Here is a 10,505-nt window from a genome sequence, read left to right on the forward strand (position 1 = left end):
TGCGGGGAGAAGGGTGCAACAATGAATGAATGGAATCCCAAAATCTCTGTAGATGTTCATTGAAATGAAAAATAAACAACCTAAATTAAAAAAAAAGTCATGTGTATAGTAATCAATATCAATATTCCCTGACACAATGGACAAAGACATGCGGACAAGCCTTTTGCCACTGAAAAGCCTATCTATATAAAGTTGAATTTGAGCAAAGGAATAAATCAATGCCAGGCTGTGGCAGACTGTTGTTGTTAGGTAGCATTAAGTCAACCTCAAGTCTTAGTGATTTTTTTTGTGCAACGAAATTAAACACTGCCCAGCCCTGTGCCATCCTCACAATCTCTGCTGTGCTTAATTGCTTAAAACCCTCCAAGAAGCTTCTCATTTCACTCGAGAGAAAAGGGTGACATTCTTATTGTCATCTCATCTATTTCTGATTCCTTCTCTTACCATCTAATGGGTACTCAGAAGACTCTTATTGCTGTTGCATTGAAATTGACTCATAGCTGACCCTTTAGCAGTTTATTTTGTTTTTTGAAGGATCAAATGGGAAGGACATAATATCAGAAGAGATTGTCCATTTTTCTCCAGTGGAATTACTGGTGGATTTGAAACAACAGACAGGTACCACCTTTGAATGAGCACAACTCCCAACAAACTACACCATCTCATTTTGGGGTTCAGTATTAACCAACTTACTTGCTCAAGGGAGCTCTGGTGGCCTAGTGGTTGGGAGCCATGCTGCCAAATCAAAGGCATGTGGTTCAAATCCACCAGCTGCTCCAAAAAGAGCAATTTACAGTCTCTGGAAGGTCAGCTAAGAGTCAGTTTCAGCTCATAACAATGACTTGCTCAAGAGACCTGAAGCCACATCCTCCAACTTGGTCTTTATCGGTATAAAAGGAGATATTTTGATATCCCATCTGTTCCCAAGGGATGATGATAATATCTATTTCTAGAAAACTTTCACAAGAATAGACTAGAATGGAATATTCATGAAGTGCCAGAACAAACAACTCCTTCTTGAAGAATCACACTTAGAATGCTCTTTAGAAGTGAGATGGTGAAACTTTGTCTTGGGAACTGTGGACTTGCCATCAGCAGAGACCAGTTCCCGAAGAAAGCCCTTGTGCTTGGGTAAGTGGAGGGTCAGCAGGAAAGGCGAAAGATGAAGACTTTCTGTGAGATGGTTAGTGACATCGTAGCTGCAATAACAGGCTCCGTGAAGATGACAAAGAACCAGGCGTGTTTCCTCCTGTCGTACATTGGGTCGCTGGGTCACTATGGGTTGGAGTTGACTAGATGTCTTGGCTTCAATTGTGTTCCCCCAAATACAAGTATGCACTGATATAATGTGGAAACTATGTCAAAATCCCCAATGACCTGATATAACAAACGGATGTAAAGAGATTAAGGATGGAATGCAACGCCCCTTAATCCAAGAGTAGCCTTGATCCAAAGTGAGGGGAGTTTCCCCTAGGGCGTGTCCTGTAATACTTTTTACCTTGTAAGGGGTGAAGGAAGCCGGGGGGAGGGGGGTGTGATGTTGAGAGCAAGCTGAGATATGGGGATCTCAGTATCACCAGGAAAGAATTTTCAGGAATGAAGGGCACCCTTTGCACCCTTTTGGACTCGGTTCCCTCGCCTAGGAAGCTTCTTGACACTGAGAAAGGCCAAAACTACAGATGCTGAAGGATAAAAGACTTCCAGAATTGACAGAGAGGGAGTGGGCCATCTCCTAGACTTGTTGTGTGATGTACAGTCAGGTCAGGACCAACTCATGGCTGACCCTCCAGTAGTTTTTCAGAGGAAGTAAATAGCACTGAAGGAGATAGTCCATCTTTCTCCAGCAGAACAGCTACTGGATTTGAATCATGAGTCTTTAGGTTGGCAGCACAGTTCTTTATCACTAAGCCATCAGAGCTCCCCTCTCCTGAGAGGTTATTTTTATGTGCTGCCAAGTCACCTATGGCTTATAGTGACTCTACGAACAACAGCTCTGAACTCTACCCTATCCTGAACCAATCTCACTGTCTCTGACACACCTATCCCCATCCCAGCTACTCTATCAATCCATCACAAGCAGGGTCTTCCTCTCTTGCACTGTCCCTCCATCCTTCCAAGCATGTTGTCCTTCTCTAAGGACTGGCATATGAGACAGAGCTTTAAAATCTTTGCCTGCAAGAAGCAACTTGGTTTCACCCTCAGCATTTGGACTTCTAGCCCAAACTCTAAGAGAATAAATTTCTGTTTGTTAAAAGTCTTTCACTTGTGGTATCTCTGTCAAAGCAGCACCAGATAACTAGGACATCTAACAAAAACGTTGTAAGAACTGTCTTTTAGAATCCAGCGGTAGTGAATAAAGGAAATTATGTATGTAAGTCAAAAGAAAATACTATTTTCTTTACAAAACTTTAAAAATTCTCTATTTTTCCAAGAAAAACAATTTTTATAGAGTGAAGTACATTTTTCACCCCCTACCAAATGCTAAATATTGTGCTGAGAGTAAAGGAATAAACTGACCTAGTCAAGGAGAACACAGTGTAGTGGAAGAAGCAGAATAATAAATCAACAACCACAAGCAGCCTGTCAATTCTTAGGGAAGCCAAGGGAGGGCAGCTCAGTTGAGGTTTGTTGTTGTTGTTACGTGCTGTCGAGTTGGCTGTGACTCATAGCAACCCTATGTACAGCAGCTCTGAAGCCTGCCCTGTCCTGAGCCAGTCTCACTGACTCTGACACACCTACACCCATGGCCCAAGTTACTGTATCAGTCCATCTCATCTGAGGTCTTCCTCTCCTGTGCTGTCCTTCCACCCTTCCAAGCATGATGTCCTTCTCCAAAGACCAGTCCCTCCTGGCCACGTGCCCAAAGTTTGTGAGACAGAGCTTCAAAATCCTAGTCTCTGAGGAGAAACTTGTTTCATTCTCTCCAAGACAGGCCTATTTGGTTTTTTTGGCAGTCCATGGTATGTCCAAAACTCTTCTCCAGCATCACAACTTGACACCATTAATTCTTCTGTCATCCTTAGCCATTATCTAGCTCTCAGATGCATAGCAAGTGATTACCATGACCTGGATCAGGTGCACCTTAGTCTCTAAACTGACATTATTGCTTCTCAGTACTCTGTAGAGGTCCCTGACAGATTTTCCCAGTGTAATTCTTCTTTTCTATTTCCTGACTGCTGGTGCTATGAGTGTTGACTGTGGAGCTGAGCAAGCTGTAACTGTTAACAACCTCAATCTCTTAATTTATCATGGTACTCCAATTAGCCCAGTGGTGAGAATCTTTGTCTTCTTGATGTTGAGTTTTAATCCATATTGAAGGCTCGTATCCTTGACCTTTTGTAGAAAACACTTTAGGTCCTCCTCAGTTTCAGCAAGCAAGGATGTGTCATATGCATAACTTGGGTTGTTGATGAGTCTTCCTCCAATCCTGATGCCACATTCCTCTCATAAAGCCCAGACTCCTGAATGATCTGTTCTGCATATAGATTGAAAAGGTATGAAGCTGTGCAAGAATCCAAAAGGCACGTGGTTCAGGCCACTGAGAGAAGGATAGACAATCTCTTCCTGTGCAATTAATTGACTGTGAAAACCTGCCAGAGGGTCAGCTATGGATTGGTTCCAACTGTATGGTACACAACAACAACAACAACAACAAAATAAAATAAAAAAAGAAGGAAATGTATGGAGACAGGACACTTCCCTGACGTCCTTCTTTCCTGATTTTGAACCACGCAGTGTGGAAATTAACAAACAATATCACATGAAAGCAAAATCCTTCTGAAGATTATCCAAAAACAACTGTAACAGTACATTGACAGACAACTATAAAAAATACAAGCTAGATTTAGAGGAGACTGAGGCATTAGAGACATTATAGCCAATGTCAGGTAGATTTTTGCAACACAAAGCAGAGTACCAGAGGAATGTATCTGTGTTTTATTGACTGTGCAAAGGCATTTGATTGTGTGGATCACAACAAATTGTGGCTGACTTATGGACAAATGTGAATCCCAGAACACTTGATTGTGTTTATCTAAAACCTATACTTGGATCAGGAAGCAGTCCTCAGAACAGAGCAAGTAAACACTGCATGGTTCAAAATCAGTTGAGGGTAGAGTTCGTAGAAACTACTTGGAAGACCATGAGCAAAGGTGGGTAAGTTCTATCTCCTTGGTCATAAAGGAGAATGGAGAGCAGTGGATGAGCAATTCAACTCTAAGTCTCCAAATCCACTCCATTAAGATGGTCCTGATTCAACAATGTGCCACCAGGTTTCCAAGGCTGTAAAGCCCAGCAGGAGGAGTGACCGGTGCATTTGAACCACCAGAGATGCAGTCTTTGAGTTAGCAGGGAAGACTCTCTAGATACTAGATCAACAGAGCCCTCAGGTTTTAAAGGTAGATGGCCCTAAGTTTGAGTTTCATTTAGCTCCTAGGATCAAGTCTTTCTTATGCTTTGAATTGCTCCACTAATGAAAAGAACTAATTTTCAAGGGAAATCATATTTATTTATGTGGCATTGCATTCTAAAGTTTGCAGGCAGGGTGAAAATTCTATGTAGTCAAAATTATTCCTAAGAAGTCATGAAATCACTACAGCTTTTGGAAACAAAATGCAAGAATTAACTACCTCCTTATTCTTTCATCTTTTTTTAATTTTTTGCTCTTTGGCTGTTGCCTCTCTTTCTCTACCACTGTAGAGTCTGAGATCAAATTGGAATGAAGAAAGGGAAAATGGATTAACATCCATACAGGTTTTGCTCTACCTATCTAAGCATCAGAAAGCTGGAAAATGACTAGGGGTGAAAGAAGGCAAAGTGATGCCTTTGAGCTGGGGTGCTGGAAAAGAATGTTGACTATACCATGGACTGCTCAGAGAACAAATAGGTTTATCTTAGAGAGGGTGAAACCAGGTTGCTTCTTGGAGGCAAGGATTCTGAAGGTCCATCTGACGTACTTTGTGCATGTTGCAAGGAGGGAGCAGTCCTTGGAGAGGGATGTCATGCTTAGGAGGGTGGAGGGACAGCTCGAGAGGGTCTTCCTCTCTTGCCAAAACCAAGATGGAAGGAATGGGAGTTCTTAAATGACCTCATGGGGTTGAGCAGCCCACTGAACCTCAAGGCCTTTTCCAGACTGATAAGTGTGAAAGAAATCTTCATATAATTTCCTCTTGTTTGTTGTTATATAATTGTTGCTATTTGTTACAATAATTTTATTTTATCCTAAAACTCCTATGGTGTTGTTGTTGTTATTAAGTGCCACTGAGTTGCTTACAACTCATAGTGACCCTAAGTACAACAGCTCTGCATCCTGCTCTATCTTGAGCAAACCTCATTGCCTCTGACATACCCATTACCATAGTCACTGACTCAATCCATCTCATCAAGGGTCTTCCTCTTCTGTGCTGTCCCTCCACCCTCTCAAGCATGATGTCTTTCTCCAAGGACTGGTCTCTCCTTACCACATGCCCAAAGTATGTCAGATAAAGCTTCACAATCATTGCCTCCAAGAAGCAGCCCAGTTTTACCCTTATCAGGTTGAACATGTTTGTTCTTCTAGCAATTCATGGTATATTCAATACTCTGCTCCAGAACCACAACTCAAAGGCATTGATTCTATGTCTATCATCATTAGTCATTGTCCAGCTCTCTGATGCACAGGAAGAAATTGTGAAGACCATGTACCTTAGTCTCTAGACTGACATCATTGCCCTTCAGTCCTCTGGAGAGGTCCCTGACAGCAGATTTTCCCAATGCAATCTGTCTTTTGATATCCCTGCTGCTTGGAGCCAAACAAACTAAAGCTGTTAACAATATCAGTCTCTTCACCATCTATAATGATGCTGCCAATTGGCCCAGTGGTGAGAACCTTTGTTTTCTTGATGTTGAGCTTCAGTCCATATTGAAGGCTGCAGTCCTTGACCTTCTGCAACAATTGCCTCAAGTCCTCCTCAGTTTCTCCTCAGTTTTGGCAAGCAATACAGTTTCATAGTACACTCTAAACATTGTATTTGCCAATCACTCTTCTTTATATTTAGATGGGACCTAAATCCAATGAGAGGTATATTTGTAAGAAGAAAGTACACGGAGACACACACAGGAGGAGGAAGACCATGTTAGATTAGAGAATGAGATTGTGGTTATACTGCCATAAATCAAGGAGTACCAAGAGTTACCAAGACTGGAAGAGATAAGGAAGAATTTTCCCATAAAGACTTCAGAGAGCCCACAGCCCTGTCAACTCCTTTATGTAAACATTTGATCCTCTAGAACTGTGAAAGAGTAAATTTCTGTTGCTTTAAACTGCCTAGAGTCTAGTAATTTATTATGTAAATGCTAAGAAACCATCCTTCCCTTTTCTGCAAACTTTTCTTGGACTTCTTCATACTCTCTTAGCTCATTTCAGAAGTGGCAGGCATGGGAGGCAAGGGGAAATCCATTGCATATCTAGCAACTCTCTTCTGCACCTTTCCAATATTTCCCCAGCCCTTTTCAGCTTATATAGTATTGGGAGTAATGTACCAGGTGGGAGTCCATGTTGTGGTAGGACATTCTTATCCAATTGTTGCTTTTTTTTTTTTAAATTTTTTTTATTTTTGTGTGAGTGTACCGTCAAATCAGATCTGAGTGGTACAGGAGGAGATTGTTCCTCCTTTTCCCGGAAGAGCATCTGGTGGATTCGAACCGTGTGCCTCTGGGATTGTAGTTGCAGCTCCTTATTATTCAAAATGGTTGACTCTGGAGAACATTATGCTGGGTGAAATATCCCAGTCACAAAAGGACAAATATTACATGATGCCACTGTTGTAGAATGGGACTGTCCTTGGGGTTGGGGAGAGACTGAGTAAGATGGGTTCATAATGTATACTGCACTGAAACAGAGGAGGGAGAAAACTGTTTAAAAGAGATATATAACTAGGTATTTCTGTCATCACAGGAGACTAGAGCGAGGGCTACATGGTGGAGGGGACCTGGGGGAGGGTTTGTAAAACAATGAAAGAATCTTTTCTTTTATTTTTCCATAAAAAAAACACAAAAAAAACAAAAACAAAAAACAATTGTTGCTTTTGAATTGTGGACCTCCATGCCACTTCAAAAGTAACGAGAAATTTGTCTTCTTCAACAGTTACTATTTATTGTCCTTATTGTGATTTTATTTTCTTACCCTCCTTATCATTAATTAGTAAGTAATAGATGGTCAGATGAAAGCTGGGTAGGGTGGGGTGTAGATGATTGTGGAAACCTGAACAAATAGCACGAGCGATGGGGTAAAGCTAGTGGAAATAATTTTGACATTACAGCAACCTGAATGCATAGCTAAATAAAAAGATCTGTGTGGCTCTTTCCCTTCCACGAGCTGCAAAAGATCCAGGTGTTGCCATGGGCCACCGCCCCACCCAGTGTTCCCAGTATTATAAAAACAAGGCCTATCCAAAGTCCTGCTCGTGCAGCACTGTCCCTGATGCCAAGATCTGCATCTTTGACTTGGGTCGGAAGAAGGCAAAAGGGGATGAGTTTGCTCTCTGTGGCCACACTGGTGTCTGATGCTCTCTTCAGAAGCCCTGGAGGCTGCCCGCATTTGTGCCAACAAAGGCACGGTGCAAAGTTGAGGCAAAGATGGCTTTCCCATCAGAGTGTGGCTTCATCATTTCCTTGTAATTTGCATCAACAAGATGCTGTCCTGTGCTAGGGCTCACAGGCTCCAGACAGGAATGAGAGGTGCCTTTGGAGAACCCTAGGGTACCGTGGCCAGGGTCCACATTGGTCAGGTCTTTATGTCCAACTGTACCAAGCTTCAGGACACAGAGCATGTGATTGAGGTCCTCTGCAGAACCAAGTTCAAGTTCCCTGGGTGCCAGAAGATCCGTATCTGCAAAAATTGGGGCTTTCCCAAGTTTAATGCTGATGAGTTTGGAGACATGGTGGCTCCAAAGCGCCTCATTCTAGATTACTGTGGAGAGAATTACATCCCCATTAATGGTCTCTTGGATGAGTGGTGGGCCTTACATTCCTGAAGACCATGGTTAGCACTGTCCTGTCTTAACCTGTGCACCAGTAAATTGAACTTCCTGGAGAACAAAAATAGGGGAGTGTATGGAGAAATGGGGAGAAGTCAATCTGTAAAAGGCAGATGCCAGATGACAGAGTCTTTTACATTTTGGTCAGGACTTTGGACTTGATCTTATCAATGACAGTGAGCTGTGCGAGGATGCAGTGGAGAAAGGAAAGATTAGGTTTGTGATGTATAAAGGTCATTAAAGCAGTAGGAAGAGGGATGGATCAGAACAGAGATAGACCTGTAGAAGGAAAGCAATTTCCACATGGCTGTGGCTACCGTTAGCCTATAGATTGCCTTGTGTGAATTAGGAAAAAAGTACTCCCGACAAGCAGATGAAGCAGAGTGCGAGACTTGGCAAGCAGATGGTGCTTTTGTGGAGGAAAAATAAGAAAAAAACGTGACACATCTTCCTCCTGACGAGTGGACTCAGTGCAATCAGGATACACAGCTTAGGCAGTGGAGGATGGGCTGAATTTCAGCTTTGCTGGCTTGCTGGCTGAGTGTCCTTGGGCAGTAGTACTCAAGGGACACAGACTCAAAGGGGTTCTCAAGCTGGTGCTAACATATGTCCACCTCGGAATTGATAATCAATTAATTTTTTAAAAATAAAATAACAAAAGGAGTGGTTACTGGGTAATTCAGAATCAACAAGGGTTTGGAATAAATTAGAGGAATGGGACTGGGAGAACTCCAGTGGTATAGTCCATAGAGAATTGTGCAGCAAATCCAAAGGCTGAGATCCCTTTAGTGAGTAGAGTCTACCAGAGGCTTTGAGGGCGAAAGATTGGAAATCTTTGCCTGTGTGACTTACAGCCTTAGAAACTCCATGAGTTGGTCAATTCCTTGATTGTAGTGAGTGTATCACAAGTAATGCAAATGGAGGTAGAGAAAATTTCATCGCTGTCCTAGCCTCAATATTTCATGAGTGAAAGAGACCACTGATAATAATTATGACGGGGAAGAGGGTATAAACAAGGATTCTCCTGGTTGATAAAAACGTATAGTCACTATAAATGGACAGGATGGGGTGGAGGACCTATTATAGAATGTTGCTGTTGTTGTTGTTATGTGCCATCAAGTATATATGCTTTAATATTTTCTCAATGTTAGCCATAACTTATTATGATCCACACAGTCAAATGCCTTTGCACAGTTAATACAACATTCACCATAAGTATCTTTGTTATTCTCTGTTTTCAGCAAGATCCATATGACATCAGTAATAAAATCCCTGGTGCCTTTTCTGAATCCAGCTTGAATTTCTGGAAGCTCACTGTTTATGTACTGTTCCAGTTTTTTTTTTTTTAGTTTTTTGTTTGTTTGTTTTTGTTCCAGCTATTTTAAAATAATTTTCAACAAGATTTTACTTTCATGTGATATTAATGTTGTTGTTATGTGCCATCGAGTCATTTGCGACTCATAGCAACCCTATGTACAAGAGCCCTAAATGCCGTTCTATCTTGTGCCATTCTTGCCGTCTCAAACACATTCATTCCCACCACTCCACTCACAGAATCGATTCATCTCATCGAGGGTCTTCCTCTCCTGCGCCGTCCCTCCACTCTCCCAAACATGATGTCCCTCTCCAAGGACCAGTCTCTCCTTGCAACATGCCCAAAATATGTCAGACGAAGCTTCAGAATCCTTGACTCCAGGGAACATTCTGGCTTCACCTTCTCCAGGACAACAAACCTGTTTGTTCTCCTAGTATATTCAACACTCTTCTCCAGCACCACAGCTCAAAGGCATCAATTCTCTTTCTATCATCCCTATTCACTGTCAAACTCTCCGATGCATAGCATGTAATTGCAAAGACTATAGCCTGGATCAGGTGCATCTCAGTCTCCAGCCTGATGTTGTTGCACTTCAGGACTCTTGAGAGATCCCTCAAGCTGACTTTCCCAATAGAATTCGTCGCCTGATTTCCTGGCTGCTGTTACCAAGAGTGTTGACTGTGGAGCCAAGCAAACTAAAACCGTTAACTATCTCAATCTCTTCATCATCCATACTGATGCTGCCAATTGGCCCAATGGTGAGAATCTTGGTTTTCTTGATATTGAGCTTCAATCCATATTGAAGACTGCAGTCCTTGACCTTCTGCAACAAGTGCTTCAGGTCCTACTCAGTTTCAGCAAGCAGGGTTGTGTCATCTGCATAACACAGGTTGTTGATGACTCTTCCACCAATCCTGATGCCACATTCCTCCTCGTACAGTCCAGCGTCTCAGATGATCTGTTCTGCACACAGATTGAAAAGGTGTGGAGACAAAATACATCCCTGACAGACCCCTTTCTTGATTTTGAATCATCCAGTGTCTCCCTGCTCTGTTCTGACAACTGCCTGTTGGTCCAAGTATAGGTTTCACATAAGCACAATCAAATGTTTTGGGATTCCCATTCTTCTCAGAGTCAGCCATAGCTTGTTGTGATCCACACAATCAAAAGCCTTT

The 10,505-nt window shown here is 42.2% G+C and overlaps 1 pseudogene; it reads left to right on the plus strand.

Moving 5' to 3' along the window:
* Positions 1-7,377: 7,377 nt before the first annotated feature.
* Positions 7,378-8,012, plus strand: LOC102850885 (annotated as a pseudogene).
* Positions 8,013-10,505: the final 2,493 nt, after the last annotated feature.

This window comes from Elephantulus edwardii, unplaced genomic scaffold, assembly GCF_000299155.1.
Source record: "Elephantulus edwardii isolate Elephantulus edwardi_28Jun2011 unplaced genomic scaffold, EleEdw1.0 scaffold00107, whole genome shotgun sequence".
In the NCBI taxonomy this organism is placed as follows: domain Eukaryota; kingdom Metazoa; phylum Chordata; class Mammalia; order Macroscelidea; family Macroscelididae; genus Elephantulus; species Elephantulus edwardii.